Raw genomic sequence first — 25395 nt, forward strand, 5'->3', positions numbered from 1 at the left:
AGATATTCAATTGAAACACAAAATTCAAGACTAAAAACCCGAAATATTCACTAATCAGTACTACGGTCTAGTGGGCCAGCTCACGAACCCAGGGGGAATCCTAGGCTAAATTTGCTCCAGAAATGAGATTTGAGTTAAAACTCATATTTTCCATAAGGATTGGAGCAAGTTAGGGGAGGTTTAGAACCTAAAATTTGAGTTTTACTCCAAGAGTTGAAATAGGTCTAGACTATTCGATATTTCAGACATTTTAACCATTAGATATTCAATTGGAACACAAAATTCAAGACTAAAAACCCGAAATAGTCACCACTCAGTACTACGATCTGGTGGTATTCTTCTTTACTTGGAAGCGAGAGGTTTTAGGTTCGAATCTAGTGAATGGGGATTCGATACCAAATTAGGTTACTTATTATGTGGCTAGCCATACTTCCTCTTCCCTTAGTATAAAAATATCAATATACTAAACAAAAAAAACCCCTAAATATTCTATTTTCCTGACTACCTTAGAATTTTTTGTCATGGCTTATGAGTAATATGTAATAAAAAATTCCAACTCCCCACTTTTAATTTTGAGTACAAATTAGCGGGGACATTTGGGCTTTTGGGCTCGGGAATTCTATGGGCCTGTTCTGCCCATCGAGGCCCAAATATCAATACCCAGAATATATATCTGCTCATTCACATTGTGTTCAACGGAGGTGGAGGAGACGAAAGCGCAGAGAGCAACGGAGAGACTGAGAAATGGAGAAGTACTTCGGTAACGCGTATAGAGGAGACTAGGGTGTCCCACATGCCGACCCGGAACGACTTATGAACATATGGATCGGGTCCACCGCCTCTCAGCCCTCACTTGGGTCAATCCCTACATGTGGCAACTCTCCAATCAGTTCAAGTATGTCACCATTTCTGAATTTGGATGATTACCCACTTTCCGATTTGGTTCCAATTTTTTGTGTCTCTGAATTTATTTTTCTCCAATTTTGAAAAATGGTTCCAGTTGGCATGACAAAGCAATGCTGTTTGAGCAGTACCATTGGAAAAAGGCAATGAAGAAAGGGGAGCCCTACAAATTTAAGGTATGTTTGGTTGGTTGTGTCCTAAATGTTGAAAAAAGCCGAAACCTTGAAGCTTTAAATTGATTCTTGTGAAACCCCATTTGGTAAGTTGGGTTTTGAAGTTTTAGAGCCCTATAAATTAAGGTATGTTTTGTTTTTGGTGTTATTGCAGCGGAACGAATACATGGACAAGGACCACAGGGAGTCCTACTATTTCAACTGGCCTTTTTACTTCCCTTAGCTGTTTTACGTGTATGTCGAAATGGGCTTGCTCTTGTTTCGAATTACTTAGCTGAAACTCTAGTTGCACGAAGGGTTATAAGGTTTATAATGCTCCTTCATTGTAATCATCTTCTGTTTTGGATCGAATGCTTAAATACGAATTTTATTTTCTGCAAAGGATTGAATTTGAGAAATGATTTCTGCGCACCGGGCCTTGCACGCCCCTATTTCTAACCTTGGGATTGAATAGATCGAAGGAATGAAGGAACATAAATAAACAGGGGCGTGCGAAAAACTGGTTTGCAGATATCATTTTACTCGAATTTCTGCTATTGTAACGATAGTTGGAAATTCAAACTGAGGATTTGAGATGCGGATGGTGAGTTGTTTGACAAGCATCCTAACATATATTTATGACTCTAATTCAGACATGATGCTGGCCCTTATAAGATAAAAGTTGCATAAGCTAAAGCAAAACAATCTTGATTACTAGCACATTGCAAGCCTTGCTACATTTTGTGAATTGATAGGTGAGTGGTGGTGGTGGGTGGTGGTGGGTGGAGGTGGTAGAGGGAGGGGGGATTCAACTTGTTTGTCTTCTGGACAAGTGAATTATGCAAATCTTAAAAGGTTCTTAATTAATGTTTTGATTGGGAAGATTGCCATTTAACCTCAGGCTTCCTGTTTGCTTAATGTGCTACTACAAAGGATTTATCTATTTATTTTGTGATTTATTATTATTAAGCTATTACATTAATTTAGGAGAGTGGAGTGTTTCAAACTTAGGATGTATGCGCAGAATAAAAACACACCACCCTATCCATTAGGATATTGAACCGTATGCAAAAACTCATAAACTTTGAATACTTGCAATCACTTACAAATCACATAAATTAAGTAAATATGACGTTTAAATCCAATTATTTTAAATTAAGTGGTCTTCATCTCAAATCTTGTGGACAAGAATTATTAATAAAACAACAAATAAAAAACATTATGTCACTAGGAACCTTCAATTAAATTTTGAGCTATTTAAACGATTCTATTAATTTATCACATACACGATCAACTTTTAGGGGCATATCTTTTTTGGTTTAAAAACAGGGCTAAAAGTAAGAGCTCAAACAAAACTACTCGATAATAAATCTAGATCGGGACATCCCAAGTTGATCCTCACAAATAAAACTAACTGAACAAGGAGTATCAAAATAAAAATGATCTAAATCTAAATCAAGACTATAGGTCGCTAAACTGTCTGTCACAAAATTCTTTTCTATGTAGGCATGCCGAAGTTCACATTGCCAAGACCTTGAAAGCAAATCTCGATAGGCCAATACAAGGGCAGCTAAAGGATGATTATGACCAGTAGCTTGCAACACCAAATGAACTGTGACTACAGCGTCTGATTCCACCAATAATTTTTCAATCCGTAATCTCCATGCACATTGTAAACCCACGTAAAGTCCCCATAGCTTAGCATTGAGAATCTCACCTGTGCCAAAATTGGCTCAAAACTAAAAATCCATTTACCATTAAAATCTCTCAAAACACCACTTGCTCCAATAGAATTATTACTTCCCTTCTTGCAACCATCAACATTAAGCTTAAACCAACCCAAAGGAGGAACTTCCCAATGGAGCAAAGATTCAATCCTATGTGGTTTATCAATCTTATCTTTGTGAATGGTTGAAGTACAAGATATCGATTCTTTTTCTAGATTAGAATTTTTTTAAAGAGGTTTATGGAATTCTATGGGTTCTTGTTCCTATTTTGACTCTTGTAGTGGGAATCACAATAGGCGTACTGGTATTGTATGGTTAGAAAGAGAAATATCGGCAGGGATACAACAACGTATTGGACCTGAATACGCCGGCCCTTTGGGAGTTCTTCAAGCTCTAGCAGATGGGACAAAACTACTTTTCAAAGAAAATCTTTTTCCATCTAGAGGGGATACTCGTTTATTCAGTATCGGGCCATCCATAGCAGTCATATCAATTTTAGTAAGCTATTCAGTAGTTCCTTTTGGATATATCCTTGTTGTAGCGGATCTCAATATCGGTGTTTTTTTTATGGATTGCCATTTCCAGTATTGCTCCAATTGGACTTCCTATGGCGGGATACGGGTCAAATAATAAATATTCCTTTTTAGGCGGTCTACGAGCTGCTGCTCAATCGATTAGTTATGAAATACCATTAACTTTATGTGTGTTATCAATATCTCTACGTGCGATTCGTTGATATATAGACAGAAACTTTTCTCTATTCCTTCCTTTCAAGGAAAGGGTTGGAATGGATTGAGTAGATATCTTAATTTTTTTTTTATTCATTATTCGGGTTGATGAACTAAATCAAATAGTTATATGAATGAAATAAAACAGCTTATATATAAATTCGCAGTAAAAAGATTGATTCTCATTTTCTATGTATAAGAGTTAGAGAGTTAAGCAGAAATAAACATAAACAGAAGAGACCGTTTCCCCTAAGATTGGTTGATTAGTCATCCTGACTTGAAGCGGGTTCAAAAGATCAACCGTATTGAGTTTTCAATATCATTTTTATGTAATAGCATAACGGGGATTGAGCAAAAACGAGTGGATGGTTAGAAACACGAACATATGTAAAGGATTAGTAATGGAGATTATGTAAATTCTCCAAAAGGACATTTTTACATAATATACAAACAAAGAATACTAATTGGGGCTTTAAGTTGGTAGAAATGATGCCTTCAACCATTCACAAAGATAAGTACAAATAGCAATTGTAGGCTCATCACTCATTACAAAATCCTACTAAAAAGGTAAATTTATTTCACCAATACCAAATAAACCAACAAGCAATGGGAAAAATTAACCTCCACTCTAAACCCCCAATATGAAAGGTTTATTGGTAAGATTAAACTGAAGTCAATCATAAAAATCAATGTGATCTGCCTGTTGATTATACATTCCCAACCTTTGCCAAACTTCTCTTGCCTTAGGACAATCTTTGAAAACATGAGCCACGGATTCAATGCCACAAGTACATCTTTGACACTTAGGATCATCAGTCATACCCTTTTTTCAGCCTTTGTTCATTAGTGATGAGCTTATTAAGAGAGAGCAACCATAAGAAACTCTGAACTTTTGGAGGAATATGAAATTTTCAAATGTGATCCCATCACCAATTAGGAAAACCACTTGAATTAATGGACAACATATAAGCAAATTTAACAGAAAATTTACTATCACTTGTTCCACTCCAGATGCATATCTTATATATATACAATGCGAAACCCCATTTTGGGGTCCCCAGCTTTACCAAAAATAAGGGGACAAAAATGCCCCCCCAAACAAAAAAATTCAAAAGCAGCTTAAAATAATGCAGGGGTATTTTTGTCATGAAAAAACATTTTTAGTTTTTTTGTTGTCATAATTTTTTTTTTATTTTTTTTTATTTTATATAATTAGTATCTCACTATTACGTGGAATATCCACAGGTTTTTTCTAACATGGACTAATATTATTCATGTAGTCTAAATATTTGACTTTCTTTTTTTCTTGGTTGAATTTATAAGAGCTATGACTTATTATGTAAAGTTGCAATTGTTGTATCAAATCATTATCCAATCAGTTGTTTATTAAATATTATTTTCTCTACTTTTAAACATCTTAAGAGGTGCGCAACGCCAGTGATAAAAAGGCCTTTTCACACTCGTATTGTATTGAATCATCATACAATCAGTTGTTTATTTTATTTTATTTTATTATAATTAGTATCTCACTATTATGTGGAATATCCACCGGGTTTCTTCTAGCATGGTCTAAGCTGCCAAGAACCTGTAATTTCTCTCTACTTACTACAAACTTTCTTTAAAAAATGCAATATAACATTATAGAATGTATGAAAATCATGAACCAATTTAAATACCAAATCATCTTGATTTCGTCGAGATATGAACAAGACCCCATTCAAGGACCAATAGTGAAATAACTTTGCGTTTACTTTATGGCTGCATCTAACTTCATTGTTAGACTGCCTACGTACCCGACAACAGGATCAAGGCATACGTAGTTCACATTTTCATTAAACTTTGACATTTTAATGCACTCCCAAATCAACATTTTTCGATGTGCATAAATGATCAATAAATGTGACCTCGCACACCAAATGGTGACGTGCATAAATGATCGATAAATGTGACCTCGCACACCAAATGGTGACCATATTTAAACACCGATTTCCAATTAGCTTAAGCTTAATCATTAGTCAACACTTTAGTGCTCGTTTAGATGTACTTTTAAAATGACTGAAAACGTTTTTGGTGAAAATATTTTTGGAACCAATCCTTAGTAAAAATGTAAGTAAGTTTTGGAAAAACACTTAAAAGTGCTTCATGGAAGAAGCACATAACTGGTGCTTCTTGCAGAAAACACTTTAAGTGCTTTTGGAACAAAAAAACATTTTCTCTAAAAGTACTTTCAGTTATTTTAAAAGTACATCCAAACAAGTCCTTATTAGTCCACTTATTTATAAACTCATGTTACCAAACTCGACAATCCACAAAGCTAGTATGTCAATAAAATGCTACATTCACAAGTTTAATTAGTAGCCACTTGGAATTCTGATAAATTTAGATATGACACAAAAAAAGATGAACTGAGATTTAACACGTGCATGAAATTCTCAGTCTATTGCAAAAAGGCTTTTTAGGCAAAATGGTTCCTAAGATTTGCATAACTCCTCACTTTGATCCCTAAGATTTGAAATCAATAGAAGTAGTCTCTAAGTTTGTCCATCATCAATCATTTTGGTTATTCTATGAAAAATCTCCATTAAATAAGGCTAAAATGACAAAAAATACCCTCAATTTTTGTCAAATCATTTGGCCCATTATTTATTAAATTTAGGTTATTTTTGTTATTTTGGTTCTTATTTAACATAAATTTTCACTGAAAGATCAAAATAGTAGATAAACTCAGAGATCACTTCTATTGATTTCAAATCTCAAAGACTAAAGTGATGAGTTATGCAAATCTTAAAGACTAAAGTGATGAGTTAAAAAAGAAAAAATTGTTTTTATTTTAGATTATTTATTTTTCAAGGGTTTTACAATACTTAGGTACTCACTAGTTAATACCCAAAATAATGACAAAATAAAGTAACCCAATGAGAACAAAACACCTATTGAACTTAAGTTTAATAAACATGTAACCAAACACAATATTAACCACCTATCCAAACATCCCCTTTCTTTCGTAACGCCGTCCCCACCCCCCAAACCCCCAAGACTCCGTCCTTCTTCTTGTTTCTGCCGTAGTTTGGGTGATGGAAACCGTCGTCTTCCCCAACACCTTCCGGAAAACTCGTCTCTTCCGTCGACGCCACCCGCATCACCTCTTGTAATCTCTCTTTAGTCCCCGCCCCCAAACCCTCTTCTTTTTAGTAGGCATGGCAGCACCATTTTTTACCTGCTCCATCGTCGGACTTCGCCGTCATGGAAGCCATGATAGCACCAAGCACCAACCTTCGCCAGAATTTTACCGAACAGTTTTAACTTCCATCATAATTTGAAATTTCTTATGGATGAAATTTCCTTAGCAAGGTTGACCGAATACCAACCTGCTCTCCTAGAAGCCATGGCGGCACTTAACTCAAATATGGATGCCGGCGAGTAAATACGTCTGTTTATATTCTTGGTGAGAAAGAAGATGGATGTTTGTTTTGGGGTAAATTGTCGTCTGACCCTGAACTATTAGTCCAGTTAAAAAAAATTATTTTTTTTGGTAAATTAACCTCTTAAACTATTTGAAATAAACGAATTATCCTTTTGTCGTTTGACCATGTTATTTATAATTACCAATAAAATTATACCATGTCGACATATAATAATGTGTAATGACAATGTGAAATGATCCACTATACAAACATTTGGTTTCTTTATGTTTATCATTATGCTATAAAATTTTGAATTAGTCCGTGTCCACGTGTCATTATTTTATTGGTGATTATAACTGACAAGTAAGAATTTATGATAAAAATATTAATTTGCCCTTGAATTTGACGAAATAGTGAATGGAATCTAACGACAAGAGGTTAATTGACTAATATTAAATAGTTCAAGAGGTTAATTTATCAAAATAATAGTTCAGAAGGTTAATTTCAATTAGGGTAATAATTTAGGAGGGTCAAACCGCATTTTATTCTTGGTTTTTGATATATAGAAGAATTGGTACGGTTGGTTAGCATGACAATAGGTGTTTGGGGGATGATTTTATTTTACAAGTGTCATAAATCTAGTGGGCCACATAGAATAATCAGCAAATTGAGTGCTGAACAGTGCGTACTCAAGTATTACGGGTTCCACTAATAATAAAATAAAAAAAATAAAAGTGAAAATTTAAAAAAAAATTAGAAAACGGTTGAGGACAAATGCAAGGGGCCGATAGCTTGGCCCCAAGTATCATCTAGTTTATTTTATCAACTATCATTTATGTTATGAAGTATCACTAAAGTGGTTGGTTGAGATATTGCCTAGTATGATTTGTTTGAATTTTAAAATTTTATCAGAATTTAAATTTTTTATGTTAAAACATTTTTAAAATTAAATTAAGATAACTTAACTCAAAGTTTTTTTTTAAAAAATCCTTAGAGAAAAAAAAACTAGGGTTAAAACCATTCCACCGTTCACATACCTAAATTCTATCCTTTATTGGCCTAAATATTTGGGTTTGGGTTCAAGGATTGGAGTTAGTTTAATTGGATAAGGTGACCCAAGATTTGAAACTTGCACCAAATGGTGCCTCCACCACCACCACCACCAAATTATTTACTGGTTATTCTTTAAGGCTTCGCCAGAAACCCCACCATCGCCACATGAGAACCCAAAAAATACATCGGAAGGTGACGAAGCCATAATGTGTAGTGATGTGAAAATGTAAATAAATTTAAACCTAAAAGTGACTAAATACAAGAGTACGCATGTGAGCGGGATATGAACCAATTTCACGTGATGTCAGAGCATAAGTGTTGACTCTAAAAATTATAAAACCTACGCGGCGCGCATGCCAAGTAACTAATAAGCTAACTAAGTCCTTCGGTTGAATGCGAGGCGTGCCAACTCGTCGACTGAGCTCGGCCGAGGAGTAAAATTTGTTGATGTTGCGTTGAGCGCGTTGCTGACTTCTTTACCTTGCGACTGCGACCGAGGAAGGAACATTCTCGATCTTCGGGTTCTAGAGCCTAAAGACAAGGCTGCTAGTTCTGCGAAGTTCACAAATCGTCGGTGCCTGATTCGGTCACCGTGATTATATTCGTAAGAGTATAAGCACATCAAATCAACACCAGACTATACGGACACAAATATTCAAAGGTGATGTATGTCTTGATGGTAAAGGTGGTTCAGCTGTCAGAATGCCGAACTCTGAAACTCACCTGTGAGTATCTGATCATAAAATCAATCGGCGTCCAGTACGCCGAATGTCATAGCTCGTAACACCTTACTTCGCTGAAAAGGCTAATAAGGTGACCTCCGCCAACAAGGATTCGAAAACCCTTCTCGGCCGAGACTTGGATAGGTAACCAGTCGACCTCGACGCAGTACTGTTTATCCAAACTGAATGTGTTCCTCGGTCGGCTGATTCTACGGCAACAGTGTTGTTTATCCAAACTGAAGGTGTTCGCCAATTGCCTCTACAGTGCTGTTTATCCAAACTGAAGGTGTGTCGGCGAGAAAAAGAAAATAAAAATCTCAAGCTGTTTGAGAGGTTTTGCCCAGGGCAATTGTGTGTTGAATTGAAAGTCCTCAATTGTTGCATGATTTCTTGTATTTATAGCACCAACTCCTTGAGATCGAATTAAACTCTTATCTGGATTGGGAGTCATTGCTTCGTTCCAACTTTGCTTTGAACAACCCTACTCCCATTAGGACTTTGAACTCACCCCCCTTCGGGGCTTTATTCATTGCTGGTCGAGAATCCTAGTTGCACCAGGACTCCCTCGACCCTCTTTGCTTATCTAGACTACTTCTTCTTACGATAGGACTCGACCATCTCTGCTAAATGGCCTGGAATCATTAGGCAGCCCATAGTATTTTTGACACAGCTTTGGGCCGAGCACAAACCTACACTCGGCCCAACAATCCTATTTTGGGCCCAAACATTGCCCCCTCACTTCTGAGGTCGTCGACTGCCAACCTTTGGTCGGATCTCGACCTTGAAGAAGCGAAAACATCTTTTACCTTTAGACTTGACTGTTCTTGATAACCATTACCATGCGCATTTATGGAATATGATTGCACGATCCTCGTTACTTCCGTTATGCTGCCACGTGTCGATTCCCTGCTAAACCTAACACCCTCAATCATGGCCCTCGAAAACGTGCGCCCGTTGAAACGCCTCTTCCTCATTAATGCATTAAAACCGCCGCCACACGCAATCGTGCGTCCCAAATCCCCGAAAACCTAAATCCTAACTTTGAAGATTCTCGAGATATACGAAATGATTGGCCATTTCCAGGTTAATTTTCCCCCAAATTCAAAAACCTAATGCTTCCAAATACCAAACGTTTGATCTTCCTTCTGAAGTGCCTATAAATACCCAAATTTCTTTCATTCGCATCCCACGCCTTCAGAAAATTTGAAACTTCATTTCGCCATTCTTGCTTTCTCAAAACAGAGAACAAACTCCTTCCCCAGGAATCCTCCCAAACATTCTTCCAAATTCCAAAATGAGTCTCAGCAACTTTATTTCAAAGCTCAGCGATGAATGTAGCAAATGCAAAAGCTTCATCGATCGGAACGCCATCAAAACTCTGCGTTTCGAGGGTGACCTAAGCACTACCCACCAAATCCTGGGGCTGCTTTTTAAGGATGCGGTTCCTTTGTCAATCACTACTCTTTTCAAGGCTCACTGCCTGACACCCTTGCTACAAAGGTTCGACTGGTCAAAATGGGACCTATTGAGGCATCAAGGAGCCTAGCCCACGACCAACGCCAACTGGGTGGCTTGGGTCGTGCGAATGGACAACTGCTTCCGCCAAGAGTGGAAGACCCTTGGTATCTATGACGCCATCAAGCTTTCGACCATGGAGCTAACTATGGATAAAGAGCTCCTCATGACAGCATTGAGTTTCTGGTGCTCGGCCACCAACACCATGGTCATTCCTTTTGGCCCTCTCGGCCCCACTATCCTTGATGTCTCGGCTATTCTCGGGACTCCTCCATCTGGGATCCCGATAGATACGGCTCTCTTTGGGAACCCGTCTAATCTCGACCTTAAGGCGCTCTTTGAAGATCGAGGCGTTGAAACACTGAATCGAGACGGTCGAGAGCCCTTGGAAGAGGAAGTTTAGAAGTTACACAAGAACTTCTTCAACTATAACACCCTCATCCTCCACTTCGCTGGCCGAGGCGAGGAGAGTCTTAGGAAGGGAGAACATAAAGCCTTCTTATTTTACTGGTACAATAAATTCATTTGTTGTACCCGGTCGAACAAATGTTTGGTCGAGAACATGCCGGTGGCCGAGGCCCTGGCTAATGGTCACACCCTGGCGCTTAGCTCAGCCGTTCTCGCTAATCTCTTCCGCTGCCTGGCCGAAGCGACCATTGGAAAAATCGACCCAAACCAGAATGGTTCCCTCTAGGTCTTCCAACTCTGGCTACAAGTCTATTTTACCACCCTTCGGCCAGATGTCTCTGCCTTTCAACCCACTATTTCGCTCGGCCTTCAACTGGCATCTTGGCCGCCATCTCCTCACCAGGCCGAAGAAGTCTTCAAATACCTCTTCGGCCTCGAAGTCCTCTTCGACGACGAATTCCTAGTATGTCGTCGTCGAGAGCACCCTCGCTCCATCAGGCTTCTATCATCAGCCTGGGATGATAGTGAAGATGCTACCCTCCGCCAGAATTGGGGGTCGATCGTGTTGGCACGCGACCTTCCCCTTGGCTGTGATCCTCGTCGAGCAAGCTGGGAAGTCTACCACCCCCATTTCATAGCCCGTCAACTTGGATACCTTCAAGGTTGTCCGGTCCCTCTACTCACTTCCCGTTCCCTCCTCAACCGAGAGCGCCTTTTCGGCTCATCAGAGAGGGAGTGCCGAGATTCCGAGAAGGAGTTTCAAGATCGGTGCAAAACATTCTGCCTCCGACCCACTCTATCTGAATCTCTCGGCACAGACATCTTCGGTGACCGGTGGGAAGAATATGCTGGAGCCTTCTTTGGGGCTGCGGTCGAAAACATCACCGACAGACTTTTCGGTGATCGGCCAAGGAGAATCTCTGCCTCTCAATCCAAAGAGTCGACCCGAGGTAGACAGCTACCCTTTTCTCCTATTTCTTTCGTCAATTATCACTACCCCTTTTCTAATGTGATCCTGTTTTCTCAGATGGTAGGTCATTGAAGAAAGCAGATGTGGTTGTTGCGGCAGCATCCAAGAAAAAATCGGTCTCTTCCTCGAAGGTTAAAACCATCGAGCGAACTCTGCCGACCAAACGACCTCATTAGGGCGCCGAGAAGGTAGATGACGTTCCTCGTCCTTCAAAACGAGTCAAGAAATTGGCAAAAAAGGGGGAGCGGGAAATTCACATTATCTCCAGCCAGACCACGGGATCAACCGCTCATGTCGTCTCTCCTTCCGTCCCGGTTATCTAGGCCCTGGCGAACCAACTACCCTCGGTCGAACTGGCTGCTGCTTCAGCTGTGGCTTCGGAGCCGGTCATTACGCCTGTCTTGGAGGAGACGGCTGCACCCGTCGAGGAACCCCCTATCCACCGACCAACGATTATTCTAGAAGAGGTATGATTCCATTGCTAATGATCTTTGTTTATCTAATTTTCAAATTGTAACAGCTTTTTATTTCAGGATGATGAGAACGACGAGAGCGACGAAATTCCGCTGGAGCGTCGTCCTCGACCAGCCAACCTTTCTTCCGTCCATCCTCCTCTTGTGGTCAAGGCAGCTGTCCATCCGGATCCTCCCATGGCCGACCGTGGGAAGAGGCCCCTGGTCGAGATTGAGGCGACGGCCGAAACACAACTTCATCCACAAGATGAAGACCTCAACATTCCTCCGCAAGAAGTTACCTCGGCCTTTGTAAGGCTCACTCTCCCTTCTTTATTATTTTATTATGACGCATCCGAACTCAGGAAAATATTAAATGTCAGGTGCCCGAACGTTCATTTCACCGACAATTTTATGCGCCGAATGGTGTTGTCTATATTTTCTGGCCACCCTAGTGGCCATCAAATGTAGATAACCTCCATCGGCCGCATGAATTGAGAAGCGGTCTTAGGCATTGGGCTCGGCCACTAAGTTCTCTAGGTTCGAGCAATGAACCAGAGGACATGGCCAAGGTCTCCTCTTGACAGGTCTAGAAACCCATTCCCTCTGTTATGCATTCTATCTAACTTTCCTTTCGCTTACAACTTTTCTTCTGTGTGCAGCCTCCGTGGGAGGTCGAGCTCGATGCTCTTTTGCAAAGCACAACTGGTGCGGCCGGTTCCTCTGCTGCCCCTACCGAACCAGTAGAGGCCGTGGCCAAGGCCCAAGCTTTTGTTAGGCTATAGAAGTTTCTGTCCCTCTCTGCCTCTCAGGTCCTCTAATGCAAGCGTCTTGAATCCATTGGGGAGTGCCTGAACGGCCTTGCCAATGACGGTTTTCTGAGCACGGAGAATATCGCTTAGCTAACTAACCTTCTGGAGCGGACTCGGCAACACTTCATCATTTTTTAACAAGCTTTACGTGCCAAGGACGACCTGAAGGCGGCAAGATTGCGCAGGAGGCTAGCCGGGCAGAGGTGGAGGCGATAAAAGCGAAGAAGGCGCAGCTAACCGAGTTTGATCGCCAGATTTCTGAGTTTCAGCGTCAAATTGCTGAGCTTCAACAACAAAGGTCAATTGCTGCTTCGAAACTTGAGAGGCACTTTGAGGCGAACAAGGCTCGGCTTACGACCTTCGCTGCCGGCGTAAAGCACATCCAGCAACTGGAACTTAATAAGAAGACGAGACAAGTGATAGGAGCATATTTAGGTGACTTAGCTAGCTTATTCTTGTGCATTTGTGTTATTGTTTCTTAGTTAATGTAGTATTTCAACTCATTTTCGTGTGTTTGTAGGTCAAAAGGGTTAAAGTACCAAGAAAGTGCATTTTGGTGCATTTTGGAGCAGTTTTGGGCACTAAATGGATAACTTGTATATGGGCCAACATGGATGGACGAATTTGGAGTTCAAAAGGCTAGAAATCTGATAAGAAGATGAAGACATTAAACTCAAGACAAAGTGGATAAGGAATTAGCTCAAAAGAGGAAACATTAACCAAAACCTTATCCAACATTATCCAAAACCTTATCTTATCTTATTCTATCCTAACCTAATCTTGTTCCACCTTAATCCTAGCTGCAAGTGGACCTAAAAACATGATTTCTAGAAGCCTTATCTAACCCTAAAAGGGTGCTGCACCCTTCCCCCTTTTATCTCTTCTAGAAAACCCAAAATCAGCCACAAAACACCTAGTTTCTAGAAGGCCCAATTTTGGACGAATTTCCAAAACCTTTTTCCTTTTGGATTCTGATTTATAGGGCCTCATTCCTTGTGGATTTGGGTTACACAAATCCTTTTATGAAACTAATTGGGCCAAACCCTCTCCTAAGTGGATTTAACTCACTTGTGCCGAACCCTAGGGCCCTAATCCAATAAATTTGCTAAGTGTAACCCTAATCTAATTAACCCTAGGACTATATAAACATATTTTTAGCCACAAATTTGGGAGAACCCTTATGCCATTCAGAAAAACCCCTTACCGCAAGCCCTAGCCTCCATTCTCCATCATTCATTCACTCCATTCACATCCATACACAATCTGCCGCAACCCTTCACCATAACCAGCCATCATTCATCATCCCAAGCAAGAATACCTCATTCATAACCCCCAAAACCACCACCTACACCTTGTGCCGCAACAAGGAAGAAGAAGGAAAGCCCTAGCCGTGCATGCCATTCGACTTGGAATTGCTGGAACGTTTTAGGTGTAATCTTTCTTGTGTTTTTCAATGTTTAAATTCAAGAATCTTTGCTTTGCGAGTATGAGGAACTAATCCCCTTTTGGCTAGGGGGAATTTCGAAACCATGGCTATATTTGCATTATGATTTGATTACTTCCAGTTGTGATTTCATGAATTGTGAATTCAATTTACTTATCTATTTGAATTAAAACTTGTTTATGTATATGGATTGAGAGTGCACACTTAATTTGCATGCATAAATCTGATGCTAGGATATAAGGAAACTTCACCTAATCGTTGGGAACTTATATTCATAAGTAATAAAGGTTGTTAGTCACAATCATGTTGAGTAAATTCTTAACATAAGTATCATGCGCTTTCATAGTTACGAGTGCGTCGTGAACACTTATGATTTTCATAGAAATTAATGATCTTTGATTGTTTCTCTTTTATGCACTTTCATGTAGAGAACTTTTGAGGAATAATTTGATTGCAATGCACTAATGCCATTCAATTCAATGACCTAAGGAAAATCTGAGAGTTAATTTAAGCGTACCTAATTAACTTGGGGTGTTGAGGTTCATGATTCATTGAATAAGCAACTGGAGATTGTTTTGTATGCAAGTATGTCATGTGTGGAGAAAGACCTCCTAGCTAGGCCATCATCCATCTAATTTCACCCAATTCGTGCAAATCTGCATAGTTTAAAGTCTTGTTTTTGTTTACTTTATTTTCGTCCAAAACCAAATCCCCCTTTATTTTAGAGTGTCCAACTAGTTAGAATCTGTTTTAGATTGTGTTTTCAAGTGTTTTGAGTCAAGTAAGAACCAAATTTCGTCCAATTTTGTGTTTAGAGTAAAATCTGCCCAGTTTGTGTTTTTTAGGCAGTTTTGAGTGTTTTTAGCTTATTTTGAGTCTTGTGCACTTGTTTTGAGTCTTTTAAGTTGAGTTAAGTGTTTTAAAGTTTAGTTTTAGTTATTTGAGTCAGTTTAAAGTGTTTTGCAATCCCTCCTAATCCCCGGTTTAAGAACGATCCCTACTTACTTATATACTACAATTGTCAAAAGAGGGTTAATTTGTGTGTTAAGTTAATTTTCGCATAAAGTTTTGGCGCCGTTGCCGGGGATTAGCAACTTTGCTAATCCCTTGTTATTTCTTTTTGTTTATTTTCGTGTGTTTTTGGTTTTAGTTGCTGACTTTGTTTTAGTTTTGTTTTTAGGTACTAGTTTATGACTCGGAGTTCTCGACCAGTTCATAAGAATATCTTAGACTTTGACGATGATTTCGAGCGAACTTTGAGAAGGAAGAAGAATCAACAAGAGCCTCAACCACCTCAACCTGCACCAGATCTTGAAGTAGACGAAGTAAAAGAGGGAGAGGAGGCCGCGACTCAGATTTTTGAGGAAGAACAAGTTATGGCGGCCGACAATCGAACAATCAAGGAGCTTTCCGCTTCGGGATTGGATAATTCCATGCCTCTATGCATTCAATATCCAAGGGCAGCCCCATACAAGACCGACGAGTTCGAACTCAAGTCTAGCTTATTGCACCATATTCCTAAGTTCCATGGGTTGTCCATGGAAGATCCTAATAAGCACTTGAAGGAGTTTGAGGTTGTTTGCTCAAGTATGACCCCGGTGAATGTTGATGGGAGCATTTTGAAAATGAAGGCTTTTCCCTTTTCTCTCTTGGAAAAGGCTAAAGATTAGTTGTATGAACTAGCCCCCGGAACTGTCACATCATGGGAGAGTATAAAACGGGCGTTTTTGGAGAAGTTTTCCCAACTTCTCGAGTCATTCTTTTACGCAAAAGAATTAGTGGCATTCAGCAAAACCAAGGTGAATCATTTCCAACTTATTATGAACGTTTTAAAACTCTTGTTGCTTCATGTCCACAACACCAAATGAAGGAGGAGCTTCTTCTTCAATATTTCTACGAAGGGCTTCTACCAATTGAACGCCAAATGCTAGACGCCTCAGCGGGAGGAGCTTTAGTGGACAAAACGCCCATGGCCGCTAAGACTCTCATTGCCAACCGAGCTTTAAATGCTCAACAATATGAAGGCGTTGGTCAAAGGGACATACCACGACAGCAACAAGTTAATGAGGTAAGTGTTATTTTCGAACTTCAAAATCAAATGGCTAACCTTACTTCTCTTCTTTCGTAGGTGGTTGAAATACCAAAGGTACAAAGTGTGGCTATTTGTGGCATGTGCTCAATGAATGGACATCTCACGGATAAGTGCCCTCAATTGATCGAGAACGGAGGGTGGGAATCTGCCAATACCGTGGGTTATGGGAGCCAAAGCCAACAAAGGAGTGATCATTTCTCTAATACATACAATCCTGGTTGGAGAGATCATCCAAATTTCAAATGAAGGGAGCCCCAACAACCCTAACAACAAAGCGCATTTAGGCAGCAACCTCCGGGATTCTACCAAGGGCGGTATGCACCCACACAACCCCAAGCACAACCTGCCCAATCCAAATCAGGTTCGTCCATAGATAATGATCAAAATTTTCAATTACTAACTTCTATGGCGCAGGGAATGCAAAATAAGAACAAAAGGGTTGATGAATTAGAGAAGTAAGTAGGGCAGATTGCGGAGTTCATGGGCCAATTCAGAAAACAAGGCAAGTTGCCTAGTTTAACCGTTGTCAACCTAAAAGAAGGATTCGAATCTGCCAAAGCAATCATGTTCCGAAGTGGAAAACAAGTTGGAACGGCCTCACAACCATCTAAATCAGCCCCAATTGAGGACGAAAAGTTGCAATTCGAGGAGGAGGAACAAGAGCAAGCCATAGTAAGGGTAGCTAAACCCATGCCGCAGCCACCCAAACACTCCCATTCGTCTTTCAAAGGTACGGAGGTTCCAAATTCGACTATTTCTAATGTTATTCCTCCAAATGTACCCTTTCCTCATAGATTCATGCAATTGAAGAAGGAGGAGGCTGAAAAGGACATATTGGAGACATTTAAAAAAGTACAAGTCAATATACCACTTTTGGATGCAATTAAGCAAGTTCCAAGGTATGCTAAGTTTTAAAAAGAACTTTGCACTACTAGGAAGAGAATTTCGAACAAAGAGGTTGTAAAGGTAAGTGAAAATGTCTCAGCCATCTTACAACGTAAAATGCCCCCTAAATGCAAAGATCCGGGTAGTTTTACAATTCCTCGTGTTATTGGCAATAATCGTTTTGAACATGCCATGCTAGACATAGGTGCATCTATTAATATCATGCCTTACTCAATTTATGCATCTATGAACCTAGGTGAGTTAAAAATTGATGGTGTGATTATTCAATTGGCCGATAGATCTAATGCCTATCCAAAGGGTGTTTTGGAAGATGTTTTAGTGCAGGTCAATCATTTAATCTCTCCGGCTAATTTTTATGTGCTTGAAATGGAAGACTTGGTTCATTCTCTACGCTTGCCACTCCTACTTGGAAGACCATTCATGAAAACAACTCAAACAAAGATTGATGTGGCCAAGGGAGTATTAACAATGGAGTTTGGTGGTGATATAATTAAATTCAATGTTTATGACTCTATTAAGAAGCCTAATGATGTTCGTTCTTGTTTTTCCATTGATATGCATAAGGATATAGGGCAGGAACAATCCACACCTATCAAGAATGATGCATCAAGAACCACCATTAAAGAGGGAATTAGAGTGGTTGCCCTAAAACAACCCAATCTGGCCGAGAGTAGCCATAGTGACATTGTTGATAGGGCCGCCACTTTTAAGCTTCCATCACAATATGTTTGTAAGTCTCCAATCCCAATTCCAATTCTCATTTCAACTAATAGGTTGTTACCTTCTTTGGTGCAGGTACCCAATCGATTTCAAGGTGGTGGGAGCATTTACATGGACTTTAGGAACCAAAACACCACAATCAGGGAGGATCACTATCCCCTTCCATTCATAGAACCATACTATGAGAATTTCAAGGAGCATGTTGTGGATGATGTACACCTCCATGCCGTGGGCTCCAATGAAGCTTAAAATGAGGTATCGTCTGGCTGGAAGACGTTAAAGCAAGCGCTTCTTGGGAGGCAACCCACGCATTCAACAAGGAGAAGATGGAACTTCCACTCCAAACCCAGATTGGCGTTTCTAAACCCTTTTCTTTGCTGCTTTATTTTATCATGCTTAGTTGTTTGTTATTTGTTTGCTTTTGTGTGAGTCGTTGTGTGAAACATTGAGGACAATGTGTGATTTAAGTGTGGGGGAGGGGGGGGTGGTAAACAAATGTTTTTATGCAAATTCATGGGATTCTATCACCTATCACTTCTAATGTTGTTTCTCACTGTTTTTAAGTGTTTTTAGTGCATTTTGAGCTGTTTTGGTGTGTTTTGAAGTAAAAATCCGAAAATTTGAAAAAAATTGAAAAAAGTGTTTTGGAAAAGCCAAAAAGAGTTGTTTTTGTGTGTTTGTTTGTGTCTTAGGGTACCTTCCAACACAATGATGAGGATTTGGTTTTTAATGCATGACTGTTAAAGAGAGTTACAAACAATGATGGAAGTTTGATTTGCTCTTTGGTTTATGCTTGGTTGTAGTTATAGTTTACAAATTCACATGCAATCACAAAGGATAAAATCAGTTTTTGTAACATGCTTGAAGGAAGGAACCCAAACAAACGCTACATCCCTGAGAAACTTGAGCCTAAACGTTATTTGGAGAGTTATTAATCTGTGCATTCTTGTTTTCTAAAGTCGTTGCATGATCTCATTATTCTTTGCTTGGTTGCTACTTAGAATGTGTTTCATCTCTATAGTTCCAAATACTAGAACTCATGCCCATTTCATTCAAAGCATGAAATTGATTAGCATAACAAATAACAAGATGAAGTTGTTTAGTTAAACCAAAGCCAAAAAGTCTTACCCCTTTGAATATGTATTGTCGGATTAGCCCCTTTGAGCCTTATTTAGCCTATTTTCTTTGTTAACCACATTATCCTCACCTAGCCTAGAATACGAATCACATACCCTTGTTCTTAAAGGATAGTGAAGCATGCCTTAGAGGGAATTCCTTTTGTTCTACAAATTGCAGAAAAACAAGTGTGGGGGAAGGGTTGTATGAAAAAGAAAAAAAAAAGAGAAAAAGAAAAAGAGAAGGAAAATTCGAAGAAAAGAAAAGAGAAAAAAAAAAAAAGAGTTGAAAATAAGTGAGAATGAACTCACAAGTATTGGTTGTTGAAGAACGGGTCCAAAAGTTTGAATTTGACCCTAAATGTTGCATGAATCTTCTCTCTGTGTTTAAAAGTTGATTTATGCCATCAAAAGTGAGTTTAAGTGTCAATTTCATTACTTTGCTTCCTATTGTTTTAAGAACCTTTGTTTATCATTTACCTTTCTTTGTTAGCCAATACCCTTAGCCCTGTTACAACCCTAAACTTCTATCTTGATGTTATGTGTTTAATATATGGAGTTTGAATTTGGTATGAGCATATGGAATCACTGGTTCTCGTTCTAAATAGTAGCATTCCATTCATGAGATCATATACATGTCATTGTCATAATTCTAGAAAATGCTTTCCTTGTTATAACATATGTGAGTGTTCGTCTACATGTTTACATCAATCTTCTCACATATACTTAGTGTAGGGAGTGTAGTCAGAAAATCTGTGTGAAAATTGAGAGTACATCTAGTAAGAAATTGAGGGAATTCTCTAAGGCATGTTACTACATTCAAAATGTTGTTTTAATTGATTAAATGTGAGCTAGTGAATGGTGACTATGATTAAGTATGCTCGAGGGTAAGGATTGCTCAAATCTATGTGAGTGGTGATCTTTGACATGTTATGTTTCATTGGAAATCCCTGAGGCAAACGTTGGAAGGTTTAGATTATATGTTTTGTTTCTTTTGTTTGTTTGTTTTGCTCGAGGACAAGCAAAAGCTATGTGTGGGGGAATTTGATAGGAGCATATTTAGGCGACTTAGCTAGTTTATTCTTGTGCATTTGTGTTATTATTTCTTAGTTAATGTAGTATTTCAACTCATTTTCGTGTGTTTGTAGGTCCAAAGGGTTAAAGTACCAAGAAAGTGCATTTTGGTGCATTTTGGAGCAGTTTTGGGCACTAAATGGATAGCTTGTATATGGGCCAACATGGATGGACGGATTTGGAGTTCAAAAGGCTAGAAATTTGATACAATCATCTTGAAAGACTAAAAAACATCCTCCAATTGGAGTTACTCCAAAATTCATCCGTTTAATCACTTTTGGTCTAGAGGAAGTCGAATGTCCTACATTAGAAACATAATTCAAAATATCAAAATTCACACATAATAACCAATAAATTATTACTAAGATTAGGGTAAAATATACAGTATAATATCAACTCATCAGTGAGTAAGTAGAGAGAGAGGGCGGGGCCCACTGATAATGGGGGGAAAAGGGGGAGTGGATCGTGAGGGAAGAAATGAGAGAGAATTATGGTGAGGTGTGCTGAAATGATGGCATAAGTGTGGGTTTTAAGGGATTTGAATCTCATCCGGATTTAAATTGTGAGGATCTTAAGGATCCTCACATTTTAGTCATTCATCATAAATCATTTGATTTTTTTATTATTTAAAATTAAGCACAGATAGTATCTAACAAAAAATGATCACACGATATACGATGAATGAGTAAGATGTGAAGATCTCTAAAATCCTCACAAAGAGGATCCGGAAAGGATCCTCATCCAGTTTTAAAACCCCTTAAAATATTTATATAAAGCAACTTGCATATCAAAGCCATCCCTCAGCATTTAGCCTCTTTTAAGGCTGATTTATGCTTTCCCACGCCAGACCAAGGCATTGGTGCACACTGCACAAGTTTAGTATTTAAAATTTGAATTCCTCTCGGGTAAATTTACATTGTTTCGAACCTAACCTCTTTGTTATAACTCCGAATTAAGTTCCGTCTAAGGCCACATGTTCATAAAAATGAGTACTATTAAAAAATAGTAAAATAAGAGTGGAAAAATGAAGGAAAACTTGAGGTCCACGTGGAAGGCCTATGTGGCTTTAGAGTGGCATTTTAGGAATTTTATTGCTACCAAGAATAAACAACTAAAAATTATGACATCAGTTACAACAGATGAGGAAGGCTCAGGTCAACCAACACCATCTCTAACAGTTGGTTATAGGAATTAGAGATCAATCACCCCATAGATATAAGGATAATACTTGTACTCCCCTCTTGAAGATGAGCTTATTCATCCACTTTCACATAATGTACCTTCAACATAGAAATTTCATAATCGAAACCGTTCAATTTCTTAATCTTTATTTGAAGATCATCTCTACAATTTTTCAAAGAGAGAGGGCTCTGCAAATGGTTATTGGAGAGGGGAGGATAACCACCAACGTGGTTGGGTGCGGATGTTGGGGAAGTGGTGAGGCCTTGCAAATTTTTTTCTTCTTCCTCCGCTTGATCATCATTTTTTGACAAATCTGGGTAGAGCCTTCACAATTTGCGATGATGATGACTGTTAAATTTTATTTTTTTTTTAATTTTCTTTGCTTAGTTTTAAATTGATTAATTAAATAGATAACTAGAGTTAAGGCAAAAAGACATATGTCAAGCTATAAGATAGGTGGTGAGCATACCCTAGAGTTTAGGGTTGTGCAAAAATGTTCCCTTTATAATTTGTCATATGAATTTTCTAAATACGGTGATGATATTCACATATCCATTTTTACCTTTTATACACCTCTCTCAATGTTCGGTCGTTGGATCGAATGAATTGAATAAGATCAATGAACAAAATGTAACAAGGGTGTGTGGGAGGTAAAAAGAGGTATGTGAATAGCACTACCCTCAAAATAATGTTATTTGGGCCTTTTGACCTCATTTTTTTACAAGTTTATTTATTTATTATTTTGTACAAAAATATATGTACACTGGGAAGATTAAATTGGTTCTGAACTTTTGACCTCATTTTCACAAGTTCTCAACTTCTCTTTTGTACAAACCCAAAAATTTTGGCTGGAAAAAAAAAATTCTACGTTCGTTTGATAAAATTATGGTAAACTATTAAAAAGGTACATTAGGCTCACTAACATAGAGTTTAACTAATTACAAGCTTTGAGAACTCAACAAGGTCAATCATATCCATTAAAAAAGGGTTGAAATGTCCAAAGTAATCGTGAAGGGGATCAAGTGGGAAGTTGAAATATCCGAAATGACCTTGAAAATAAGTCATGTGCCTTGCACTTGACTTATTTTAGTAGGAAAACTTAACAAAGTTTGGGTGAAATATTAAATTAATGATTTTCAAAACTTAGTATGACAAATCGCTTAAAATTTTAGTTCATATGACAAATTAAAAAATGTGTATAATTTTATATAACATTTAAAAAAAATCTTATTTATTTGAGATACTATACATAGTGACATTTCAAATATAGCTAAGGCCATCTCCATAGGAAAGGGTTGAAGGTCCAAAAGCCAAAAAAGGTCTAGCTTGTCCAAAAATTCATCTCTAATGGATGGTTGGGAAATAATTCTAGGGAACCTACTAGGTTATTATTTGGCCAAATGGGCATCAGGTTGGCCAAGTGTAGCCCCCCCTCCTATCCCTTTTTTGGAGCCTAACTCCTTTGCTAGAATAATTGATTCACATTCAACTGTTAGATATGGAAACATCCAACGATTGTTTGATTAAATTAATCAATGAATTTAAAGAATAAACTTAAAACTAATACATTATTAAGAGGACTAAGTTTAGACTCTTCAACTAGAGATGGTATATGAATATATATTTTTTAATTTTATTTTTATGAAATATGGTATATGAATATAGCCTGACACTATTCATTTAGAAATAATTTCTAGATGACTATAATTCTGGATAAAACTATATGACCATTTTAGTTGGAGGTGGTCTAAACGCTTATGTTTGGTAGGCAGCACTTTTATCCCTATTTTTATTTTCAAATTCCAAAATCTAATGAGTTGCGAATGTGACCCATTGTCATCTGCTTTCTTCCACAATGTGCAGGGAAGATTTTAGTCAACAAGTCATAGACCAACCTCATAAAATTTAGGGAAATTGCCAAAAATGACCCATTTTCTTAATCTTTGGACTAAAATAGGACAAACCGGCCATGCACAAGCCATGCATACCATGCACAAAAGCGAAATCACAAAAATATCCACATATAAATTGCAAAAACTCAAATCTCATTGTGTCATTTTTCTGATTTTGAAGTTGAGGATGTTGAGAGAGAAAGCTCTGAACTTGCGCTTTTGGGTTGAGCAAACTTGGGCTTTTGGGTTGAGCTCAAATGTGTGAGCATTAATTTCGAAAAGAGGGAAATGCAAAGAGAGGTGAGAAGTGTGAGCTAGGTTTTGGGTTGACCTAATAGCTCTGATTTCGAACACAATGATGTTGAGAGAGAGGTGAGAAGAGTGAGGTCGAGTTTTGTACCATATTTTCTATTTTGGTCGGAAAGTTTTTTTTTTTTTTTTTTTTGAGCAACTGAAGGTTCGGCATGCATAGTCAGGTAGGGTGTTTAGTTCCAAGTTTCTGCATCAATGATTTGTTGAATAAATGGGTTGTTTGTAAGATAAATTAATACTTAGAAGTTAAATTAGGGTTTGTGTTTCATGTTGGGGCCTATGGATTGTGGAATAAACTTTACTTTTTGACGTGCCAGAAACTGGGTATGTTCCAATTTTCTGCTTCAAGTGTTCAATTGCAGAAATTTATGAAAATTTACCCTTTTGGGCATGTGGTGTGCACGACTACAACTTAATATAAGAATCGTGAATGTTCACTAGTTATGATGCACGTATTGTGCCTCGAAATTTAGCGAGTATGACCATAACCTAGTTGGCCTCAGCGAAAAACAAAATTAACAAAAAACTTAAACGATGTTGAGGGTCATGCGTGTCCATGAAATTAGCGACAATGAGTACCATGTTTTTCACGTGCACGGTTAAGCAGTGGTTGATCTATGTAACAAGACTTTGCAAACTCTCACTGTAACCTTATATACATAACAATATGTTTTAATTGTATCCACTATACCAATAGGTTGCCGTTAAAGTTTCTTATTAATGCGAAAAGTAGCTCGTTGTTCGATCTCTAGTTTTGTGTGTATAATGTGCATGTACTGTATATATGGTGCGCATGTCATGTGCATATAGTGTATATGGTGTGCATTTACATATTTGATACTCTTTGCGTTAATGTAGTTTAGGACATGGTAGGCGTTGAAGATAACAAGGATACATAGTCCTAATGTTTATTATCATATAATAGTTAGCAAATACATTGCATAACTACATTACATTGCTTAACATCTAAGCCTTCAAATTTATTCTACCATAGCTATTAAGCATAACCCTCTCCAAACGATCACCGATACCAAATTCTATTAAATAATTCGACCTCCTTTATAGTCAAAGAATCCTATTGTGGTTGATGCGGTCCATTTCCCTTGCTACTTGACGAAAATCCTCAAACCCCTTGTTGTGTTCCTCCTCTAATTTGGCCTTTCCCTCTAAGGAATGCTAGTACAACTCAATATGACCATGACGTTTCTATGGCAATTGAAAATTTAGGAATGGGATCCTTTGTTGAGACGTGTCAGCCATTGTTTTCTGCTTACCATTGAGGATCTTTTGTTTTTACTTCATTAACTTGTGGTTCCAATTCTCTGTGACGCCCGTCTTATAATCGAGTCTTCCACAGACCTGATCTATATTTTCTAGCTGTTTTTCCGAGTCGGCATAACTAAGCCATGATGTAGGATTTGCCTTGGGTGACCACGAAAGTAAAGGAGGTTCCATGTTATACCACCATGGAACTCGGCGTTAAAACCCTCAGTTTCATGTATGAACTTGGACATGTTAGTGTTGTGAATTATTTTGGCTCTCTAAAAATTGGAATGGCTTTTTTGGTATGAGTTAATAGTTATGGTAAATAAGTGTGAGAACCCTATTTATAAAAGTGTAACACTAATGTGGAAGAAAATTCATTGGGTAAAAGAGGGATTGTGTTGAAACTGTTTGTGTGGTGAGGATTTGATGCATGTGAGCTACAAAAGTTGTAGGAATCCACAAACACTCTTTTTTTGTCCCTCATGCTATTTCTTATAATATACTTGATAGGAGCATATTTAGGCGACTTAGTTAGCTTGTTTTCTT

The 25395-nt window shown here is 38.4% G+C and overlaps 1 pseudogene across 1 annotated transcript; it reads left to right on the forward strand.

The window, feature by feature from the left end:
- Positions 1-718: 718 nt before the first annotated feature.
- LOC148697475 (uncharacterized) lies at positions 719-1584 on the forward strand (annotated as a pseudogene). The gene is made up of 3 exons (XR_015961236.1): positions 719-895; positions 1001-1079; positions 1231-1584. The product of XR_015961236.1 is annotated as an uncharacterized LOC148697475 (transcript).
- Positions 1585-25395: the final 23811 nt, after the last annotated feature.

Source organism: Pyrus communis, chromosome 4, assembly GCF_041283825.1.
Source record: "Pyrus communis isolate YQ-2024b chromosome 4, ASM4128382v1, whole genome shotgun sequence".
Lineage (NCBI taxonomy): Eukaryota > Viridiplantae > Streptophyta > Magnoliopsida > Rosales > Rosaceae > Pyrus > Pyrus communis.